Source organism: Rattus norvegicus, chromosome 4, assembly GCF_021556685.1.
Source record: "Rattus norvegicus strain SHRSP/BbbUtx chromosome 4, alternate assembly SHRSP_T2T, whole genome shotgun sequence".
Taxonomy (NCBI): Eukaryota; Metazoa; Chordata; class Mammalia; order Rodentia; family Muridae; genus Rattus; species Rattus norvegicus.
In genome coordinates, this window is record NC_141537.1 from 102,482,317 (window position 1) to 102,492,540 (window position 10,224).

The window sequence follows — 10,224 nt, forward strand, 5'->3', positions numbered from 1 at the left end:
AACGTCTAATTGCTCTCGGACCAGATCTATACGTTGGTTACAAGCATAAGGCCTCCCTATGTGTGAGTATTGGCCGAGGCCTGTCTGTCCCGAGCCACCGAGACGGTGGCCGATAAATCATTGATAGTTTGGGTTGTCTGTACTGAATTTGACAAGGCCAATGCCGAGGCAGTAACCGAGGCAGCGACTGCTGTCGTAGCAATAATGCCAGCAATAATTGCAGAAGTACCAAAATCTCTTTTTCCTCTAAATAAGGTCATGGTCCCCGGGGCATCAACAGGGATTGGGATAAAGCAAGGCATGCAGGTAACTACTGAGATATTTTATATGAGTAGCTGTCCAGACAGAGGCAGCAGGTTTGATGTTCCCCGTCCAGGAAAATGACAACCCTCCCTTTTCACCCTTTCCTCCAAGTAGCATCGCCATGGGCGTAAGATCAGTGCAGCTACCATTAACGCAATGTAAGGCCACCACCATAGAGAACTGTGGCATTAGCCACAATGTCCTCCTCACCAGTTCCCCATGTGGCCTCCCTTAACCAAGCAGAAGATTGATTATATAACATAATGCAAGGGAGATCAAAAGATGTTTTGTTGAATATGCCAAAACAAAGGCTGCCCTTAAGGGGACTAGTCCTATTTTCTTTTAGTCGTTCAACCTGTGGATCCTTAGGTAAATAGGCCAACCCTAAATCCCTGTTAGTGGTACATCACCGGCATCGGGAGTGGAAAGGTTGACATTATTCCCCATCGTAGCTCGCCCTGCACCGTTGCTGGCATCCATGGAAGAAGAGTGAGGAGGTGCAGGAGTCCCAGTCCCTTCTTGATCACTTGCTGTGATGCTCCGAGTAAGTCGTCCTGGGATCCATATGGGATTTTCATTGTCCTGTGGAAAAACACAGACAGCTCTCCTGGATCTTATTAAAACAGGATCCGGGCCTTTTTATTCATTTGTCAATACATCCTTCCATTTGACTAATTCTTATATTTTGGTTGTGAGCCTAGCCTTTAACGGCTGAGCCATCTCTCCAGCCCCCATTTGACTAATTCTTTTGTCCTCTTGGGCTCTGAGCAATGTCACTCAGCCACTGTTTGTCCAGCTTCATCAAGATTTAAAAAATTTAAGGTAAAAAGGGCCAGAGCAGTGGCCACTCGGGGTGTTGGGGGGAGTTCTATCATAATTCCCCTTCTTTGTTTTATTAAATATGATTTGAGCATCCGATGAGCACGCTCTATGATTCCCTGTCCTTGAGGGTTGTAGGGCAGGCCCGTCAGGTGGGTAACCTGCATCTGAGCACAAAACTGACGGAATTTTTGAGCTGTGTAGGCGGGGCCATTGTCAGTTTTTACACATTTTGGCTTTCCCCAAGCACTCCATGCTTCAAGGCAGTGCTGAATGACATGTGTTGTTTTTTCTCCTGTAAGTGGGGTGGCATGTAGAATGCCAGAACATGTGTCTATAGATACATGCACATACTGTAATTTTCCAAAAGTAGAATTATGAGTAACATCCATTTGCCAGATTTGCAATGGCTGTATTCCTCTCGGGTTGACCCCGATGTGAGGAACTGGGAGGAACTGCATTGGGTGACTATATCACATGCCTCTTTTCTAGTTATAGAGAAGCGGCGGCGTAAAGTTTCTGAGGTGACATGGAAATTGCCATGAAAGGCTTTAGCGGCCTCTAAAGGAGAGGCCAGGGCCACAGCTATCATTTTTGTGGCTTTGTCAGCCAAATCATTCTCTGAACTTATTGAGCCAGGGAGTCCAGAATGGGCCCGTATATGAGTAATGTATACAGGGAATCTTCTATTTAATAGGATAATTTGGATTTTTCGGAAAATATCTGCCACCTTACTAGTGGTTTTAATTATACTGGCGGTTTCAAGAATACTAACAGCATTAACCACATAGGAGGAATCTGAAACAATATTTAGAGGAACCTGGAATTTTTCAATGACCTCCATGACCACTAGGCATTCTACCACTTGGGGTGAGGTTTCAAAATATTGTCGTGAGAATACTTGGGAGTTTACCACATATGCTCCCACCCCTGTTTTTGACCCATCCGTATACACCGTTATCCCCTCCTTTAATGGTCTGTGGGATGTGACGCGAGGGAAAACAATAGGTTGTGATCTTGCAAAACACAATAGGGGGTGTTTAGGATAATGATTATCTATCTTCCCTGTAAAGGATGTGAGCAGCACTGCCCAATCATCAGAGGTAGCGGCTAGAGTTTGGACCTGGTAGGGTGTATATGGGATAATCAAGGATTGGGGTGGAGTCCCAAAATGACAGATGGCAGCTTTTAGGCCCTTAATAGCCAGATGTGCTACTCCGGCTGGATACCAATCAATAATCTTCACAGGGGAAGCATGTGGATGGATCCATAACAGTGGACCTTGTTGCCATAAAACTGCAATGGGTAAATTCTTGGTATCTAGTACACAGAGTGAAAAAGGTAGAGACCAATCAATGCGTTGCAATTGGGCCTGTTTTATGGCATCTTCTACTTTTAGTAAGGCCTTGGTGTCAGCGGGAGTTAGCACACGAGGGGAGGTGATGTGGCCGTCCCCTTCCAATATTTCGAACAAAGGTTTTAATTCCACGGAAGGGATTTTCAAAAATGGTCTCAACCAGTTGATATCTCCCAAGAGCTTCTGAAAGTCATTAAGAGTATGGAGGTGGTCTCTACGTATTTCCAGTTTCTGGGTATAATCTTATCAGGGAAAATAATGGATCCTAGAAAATGACCTGTGTCAGCAATTTGAAACTTTTCTGTAGCAATATGTAAGTCCCATTGTTTAAGGGTTTTTTGTAATAAGGAATAGGCTTGTTTGAGTAATTCTAAGTCTTTATGACACCTCAATATATCATCCATGTAATGGATTAACAGTAAATTTGGATAGGTCTCCCTGACTGGTTTGAGGGCTTCCTGAACATATAACTGACACATCGTAGGGCTGTTGGCCATGCCCTGAGGTAGGACCGTCCACTGGTATCTTTTATCAGGTTCAGTATGATTAATTGATGGGACAGTAAAAGCAAACCTGGGCCTATCAGGGGGGTAAAGCAGAATAGAGAAAAAACAATCCTAGATATCTATTATTACCAAATTCCAATCTTTTTGTAGGGCTGAGAGTATAGGAAGGCCCCGCTGAATGGGTCCAAGGGATTCCATCTGATCATTAATGGCCCTCAAGTCATGGAGTAGTCGCCATTTTCCTGATTTTTTCCTTATTACAAAAATTGGGGTGTTCCAAGGAGAGGTGGAGGGCTCCAAATGTCCCAATCTTAATTGTTCATCCACCAGTCCTGTAGCTGCCTGTAATTTCTCAGAGGTTAATGGCCACTGCGGAACCCACACCGTGTTCTCCGTCCTCCATGGTATGGGTCGTGCTGCTCCAATGGCGCCTAGGAAAAACCCAGGCCTTGTTTATGGGGGTTGGCGATCAGTTCAATGGGCGTGAGACAACCCTGTTCTAATCGCCCTAGGCCTTTCCCTTCCTTATAGCCCATCCTTGACATCATGTGGGCCACTTGTGGGGGGTATTCATTAGATAAGGTCAGTCCCACGGTCTGCATAACATCTCTCCCCCAAAGATTAACAGGCAGGGGAAGTACATAAGGAATAAATTGTCCCTGTCGGCCATCGGCAGTTGTCCAAGTTAGAGTGGCAGAGCTGATCATAGGGCATGACTGGTAGCCTAATCCTTGTAGTGAGTGAGAAGATTTTGTGGTAGGCCATGATTGAGGCAACCATTTTGAGGAAATTATACTTTTATCAGCCCCAGTATACAGTATGCCTTCGAATTTTTTTCCATTAATTTCTAAGCTCAATTTTGGGCGGTTGTTAAGGTGAACCACCAAATATGCCGAATCATGACCAGTGGACCCCATGGGTCCCTTGGTATCCTGTATCGTGGCCTGGGAGCACAGAAGGAGTAATAACTGTGCTATTCTATCTCCTTTACTTATGGAAAAAACCCCATCGGGACTTGAACAAAGAATCTGAATATCAAGAGACCGCTGAGCTTCAAAAAGGCCTGGATGGACTATCAGTCCTTGTAGGGCGAGAGATCCTCTCCCAAGGACAAGGCCTATGGTTCCCGGGGGTAGAGGCCCCACAGTCTGAGCAGGAATTGGCTGAATGCCCATCTGGGGCATTAGAAAGAAGTCTGAGGCGGCACGCAGGTCCAATTTTGTGTCGCCTCTTGGGGGACCTCCTCTGCCGGGGTCGTGGCCCTGTGAAAGCGGTTCCCATATCTTTGAGGGCCCTGAGACCGGGGGCCCACCAGCCTGTTTTTTGACATCTCATTAGGTCGAGTCTCCAAAGGAGGGAGTAGTTTGCCTTTAATGTCTCTCACTGATCGGCACTGGTCAGCCCTATGGTAGCCTTTGCCACATCGGACACAGAGGGTTGCAGACCCCCTGTCTCTTTTTGTCATCCTGCAGTCTCTTTTTAGATGGCCTGTTTTCCCACATTGAAAGCATGATCTTTTATCTGTCCCTTTAACGGGGCGTCGCTGGAACTGGAGAATGGCAGCCGCCAGGCCTGAGTTAGTAAGGGGCCCTCCAAGTTCCCTGCAAACTCTAAGCCAATCCTGTAGCCCTTTATTTCTTCGGGGGGCTATGGCTGTTCGGCACTCCTGGGTGGCTTGCTCGAAAACGAGCTGTTCTATTAGTGGTGCTGCTTGTTCAGGATCTCCAAAGATTCGTCCTGCAGCCTCTGTCCTGGGGTCCCTGAACGATTTTTGTAAGTTGATTATCAATCCCTCCTCTCCTGGACAGTGCCTTCTAGGCTCTAATAGCCGTGCTGGAGACCTGAGCATAGGCGCCCCAGTGGTAAGCAGACTGATCAGCTGCAAAGCAGCTCTGTCCTGTTAAGAGTTCGAAAGTCCATTCCTGTTGCTCAGGTATTAAGGCCGTAGCATTCGCTCTGGCCTGTGTTTGGGCTGCCTCATACCAGAGCGCTTCCAATTCCATGTATTGGCCCATGCTGGCAAGGGCTGCCTTAGCAATCATCTGCCAATCAGCTGGTGTCAATGCCGTCATGGCCAACCTGTCGAGTTGTGTTAGAGTAAAGTTGGCCGTGACTCCATACTTTCTAACTGATTCCGCTAATTCCTTAATCTGATTATATTCAACAGGGGCATGGACCCGTCCTCCCTCCGGAGTCTCAAAGACAGGAAATGTCATACTCAGCTTTCTTCTCACCCTCTCGGGGACTAGTGAGAAGGCGCGTGAGCGTGTCTCATATGGAGGAGGCGCCGTTGGTGGCGGCTGCGCTAGAAGGCTTCTATTACTTCCCCTACATTCATTGGGGTAATATCTTTCCTCCTCATATTTAGCTGCTTCCTCATCTAGCTCAGCCTCCTCCTCTGAGTCTAAGGTTTTATTTTCAGAGCTTTCAGAACTGTCGAGGTTCAGCGCTTCTAGCTCTTTCACAGGGTATCCCTTGTCTGCGGACTTACCGGGAGGGCCCTTTTTCTTTCTTAGGACGTCTTTTTTCTTGCGCGCACCCAACCTCTCACTACGTTCGGTTTCTGACAGACTTTCCCGGACTACCTCGAGAGTGGCCTGTCCTTCTACTACTGCTGCCTTACACGTTTCATCCTTTAAACAATTCTTAACCAGCTTCCATATAGCTTTGGTCCCTAGGCGCAGATCCTCTTCCGCCAATTTTCTGTCAATGTCTTTTCCAAGTTTGTTCCATGAGGCAATCGTAAACGAGCCTGAACAGGCAACCAAGGCGCCACCCTCTCCACCTCCTTCACAAAGTTTTTAAGTGTTCCTCCTCCAATTTTGATGTTCCTCTGTTTTAACACTGTTTCCAAGGCTGTGACCACAGACTGTGAGGATCCCATGATGGGCCAGGAACGCCGGCGGCTTATCTATGTCCATCTGACAAGGCGTGAGATGAAAGGGTAGAGACAGACACGCTGCTCTCTTATGTACGGGAGTCTTACACGCGCCTCCCCGGACAGTGCTGTTTATCTATGTTGGCCTTATCGAGTCCTTGTTCCTCAACAGTCAAAATCGAAGGTAAAAGGGAGCTGCGCGAAGCTCACTTATATACGAGAGACTGAGACGCGCCTTCAGATGCTGTGAAAGTCCTTTTAACAGCGAAAACGGTGAAAACAGAACATAAAGAGTAGGGTGGCTCCCAGGACAAATACTATAGCCTCAACAAATCCTTCCCAAGGCGGTGACAACCCCAGACCAAAGTCCAAGAGAGGGCTGCCTCTCCGAACGTATCTACCTGCAGTTCTGAATCCTCCTTGCCACCAAGGGATCTCCGAAGGTGCTGAAGATGGCGAGGTCTTTTCCGGGTTTCAGCACCAGATGTCCCACGCTACGTCTCACCAGCAGGAACGACACGGCACACACAGGATCCTACTGCAGAAAAGCTTTAATGCGTCTTGAGAGGGAGAGCATAAGCTTACAATGCGGAGACGCCGAGTGAGGAATAACCGTCCCTTATAAAGGAAACTATCCTCACCTAGGACGTGTCACTCTCTGACAGGTCGCTGCCAATTATGCCAGATGACGTACCAAAACGTACGTGTCCCTTTGAGTAGGGAAATTACCAGGGGCCTGCGTATTGCCCTTTTTACTAGGTGCGTTCTGCCGGATGCCGGTGCCATCTTGTAATGGAGTTTGTGAGGACAGCTCCTCACATATGTGAGGACAGCTCCTCGGACAGCTCCTCACATCTGTGAGGACAGCTCCTCGGACACCTCCTCACATTCAAAGAGTTAGACAGAACAATTTACAAATTCATCTGGAGTAACAAAAAACCCAGGATAGCTAAAACTATCCTAAACAATAAAAGGACTTCAGGGGGAATCACTATCCCTGAACTCAAGCAGTATTACAGAGCAATAGTGATAAAAACTGCATGGTATTGGTACAGAGACAGACAGATAGACCAATGGAATAGAATTGAAGACCCAGAAATGAACTCACAAAGCTATGGTCACTTGATTTTTGACAAAGGAGCCAAAACCATCCAATGGAAAAAAGATAGCATTTTCAGTAAATGGTGCTGGTTCAACTGGAGGTCAACATGTAGAAGAATGCAGATCGATCCAAGCTTATCACCCTGTACAAAGCTTAAGTCCAAGTGGATCAAGGACCTCCACATCAAACCAGACACACTGAAATTAATAGAAGAAAAACTAGGGAAGCATCTGGAACACATGGGCACTGGAAAAAATTTCCTGAACAAAACACAAATGGCTTATGCTCTAAGATCAAGAATCAACAAATGGGATCTCATAAAACTGCAAAGCTTCTGTAAGGCAAAGGACACTGTGGTTAGGACAAAACGGCAACCAACAGATTGGGAAAAGATCTTTACCAAACGTACAACAGATAGAGGCCTTATATCCAAAATATACAAAGAACTCAAGAAGTTAGACCGCAGGGAGACAAATAACCCTATTAAAAATGGGGTTCAGAGCTAAACAAAGAATTCACAGCTGAGGAATGCCGAATGGCTGAGAAACACCTAAAGAAATGTTCAACATCTTTATTCATAAGGGAAATACAAATCAAAACAACCCTGAGATTTCACCTCACACGAGTGAGAATGGCTAAGAACAAAAACTCAGGTGACAGCAGATGCTGGAGAGGATGTGGAGAAAGAGGAACACTCCTCCATTGTTGGTGGGGTTGCAGACTGATACAACCATTCTGGAAATCAGTCTGGAGGTTCCTCAGAAAATTGGACATTGAACTGCCTGAGGATCCAGCTATACCTCTCTTGGGCATATACCCAAAAGATGCCCCAACATATAAAAAAGACACGTGCTCCACTATGTTCATCGCAGCCTTATTTATAATAGCCAGAAGCTGGAAAGAACCTAGATGCCCTTCAACAGAGGAATGGATACAGCAAATGTGGTACATCTACACAATGGAATATTACTCAGCTATCAAAAACAATGACTTGATGAAATTCGTAGGCAAATATTTGGAACTTGAAAATATCATCCTGAGTGAGCTAACCCAATCACAGAAAGACATACATGGTATGCACTCATTGATAAGTGGCTATTAGCCCAAATGCTTGAATTACCCTAGATGCCTAGAACAAATGAAACTCAAGACGGATGATCAAACTGTGAATGCTTCACTCCTTCTTTAAAAGGGGAACAAGAATACCCTTGGCAGGGAATAGAGAGGCAAAGATTAAAACAGAGACTGAAGGAACACCTTCAGAGACTGCCCCATATGTGGCCCATACATATACAGCCACCCAATTAGACAAGATGGATGAAGCAAAGAAGTGCAGACCGACAGGAGCCGGATGTAGATTGCTCCTGAGAGACACAGCCAGAATACAGCAAACACAGAGGTGAATGCCAGCAGCAAACCACTGAACTGAGAATAGGACCCCCGTTGAAAGAATCAGAGAAAGAACTGGAAGAGCTTGAAGGGGCTCGAGACCCCATATGTACAACAATACCAAGCAACCAGAGCTTCCAGGGACTAAGCCACTACCTAAAGACTATACATGGACTGACCTTGGACTCTGACCTCATAAGTAGCAATGAATATCCTAGTAAGAGCACCAGTTGAAGGGGAAGCCCTGGGTCCTGCTAAGACTGAACCCCCAGTGAACTAGACTGTTGGGGGGAGGGCGGCAATGGGGGGAGGGTGGGGAGGGGAATACCCATAAGGGAGGGGAGGGGGGAGCGGGATGTTTGCCGGGAAACCGGGAAAGGGAATAAAACTCGAAATGTATATTAGAAACACTCAAGTTAATAAAAAAAAAAGGTAAAAAAAAAAGAAATACAAAACAACTTAAGTAAATAAGTAGAAGCCTTTAAAGAGGAAACAAAAAAAAATCCCTCAAAGAATTACAGGAAAACACAAACAAACTGGTGAAGGAATTGAAAAAATAACCATCCAGGTTTTATAATTGTAAATAGAAAGAATAAAGAAATCACAAAGGGAGTTGGAAAACCTAGGAAAGAGATTAGGAATCATAGACACAAGCATGACCAACAGAATGCAAGAGATAGAAGAGAGAATCTCAGGGGCAGAAGATACCTTAGAAAACATTGACACAACCATCAAAGATAATGTAAATCTCCAAAAGGTTCTAACCAAAAACATCCAGGAAATCCAGGACACAGTGCAAAGAGCAAACCTAATGATAATAGTTAGAGAAGAGAGCAAAGACTCCAAATTAAAGGACCAGTAAGTGTCTTTAACAAAATTATAGAAGAAAACTTCCCTAACCTAAAAAAAGATATAGCCATAAACATACAAGAAACTAAAGAACTCCAAATAGATTGAAACAGAAAAGAAATTCCTTCCATCACATGATAGTCAAAAAACCAAATGCACAAAACAAAGAAAGAATATTAAAAGCAGTAAGAGAAATAGGTCAAGTAACACATAAAGTTAGGCCTATCAAAATTAAACTAGATTTTTCACTAGAGACTTTGAAAGCCAGAAGATCCTGGGCAGATGTCATACAGACACTAAGAGAACACACTCTGGCACCTTAAATTACTGAAGCACTAAACACATCCTCTTGCACTTAAGGCAGACTAGTTAGGGGGACAGGATTCACAAGCAGGTGATAAAGGTTTTCCACAAAAATATTAGTGTTTAGATAAAGCTAATAATTTTGACAAAGTCTGTGAAGATCCAAAAGACTCTTGCTCCTCCAGTTCCCGCCAAAGAATTAATTGCCACTTTTGTGAATTACCCAAGGATAAAGGGGCTTTCTGTGCCAATGTCCTCCTGATTACAGAAGGTTAACTTATGAACTACCAATAATTCCCACTGAGGGAAGTTCTCGCAACATGGTCACTCCTTCAGTAAAAATACTGGTCTCCATTTGCCCCACAGATCACACTGAGTGTGCTTCCAGCCCTTACCATAGTGTAGTTGTGTGCAAGGATGGAATCAATGACTACTTCTGCTTCAATGTAACTGAATACCAAGGCAGACATTGTGAGACTTGGAAGTGGATGAAACAGTTTTTGTTCTCATGAAGAATGAGGCTATATGTTGCAATGGGATAAGAATATACACATGTATCTGTCCTCAAGAGTATTCTGATGTGAACTTGTTAGAAATTGGGTTAGAAATTGATGAATGTGGATCTGCCATGTCTACATGGTGCTACATGTTAGGATGCTCTTGAGCCTTACTTCTGTGTATATGTACATTGATTCTTTGGAGACCAAGGTGAACTTAA

At 45.0% G+C, this 10,224-nt stretch overlaps 1 pseudogene; it reads right to left on the reverse strand.

The window, feature by feature from the left end:
- Window positions 1-1,076: 1,076 nt before the first annotated feature.
- LOC147994899 (igE-binding protein-like) lies at window positions 1,077-9,828 on the reverse strand (annotated as a pseudogene).
- Between the last annotated feature and the right edge of the window lie 396 nt (window positions 9,829-10,224).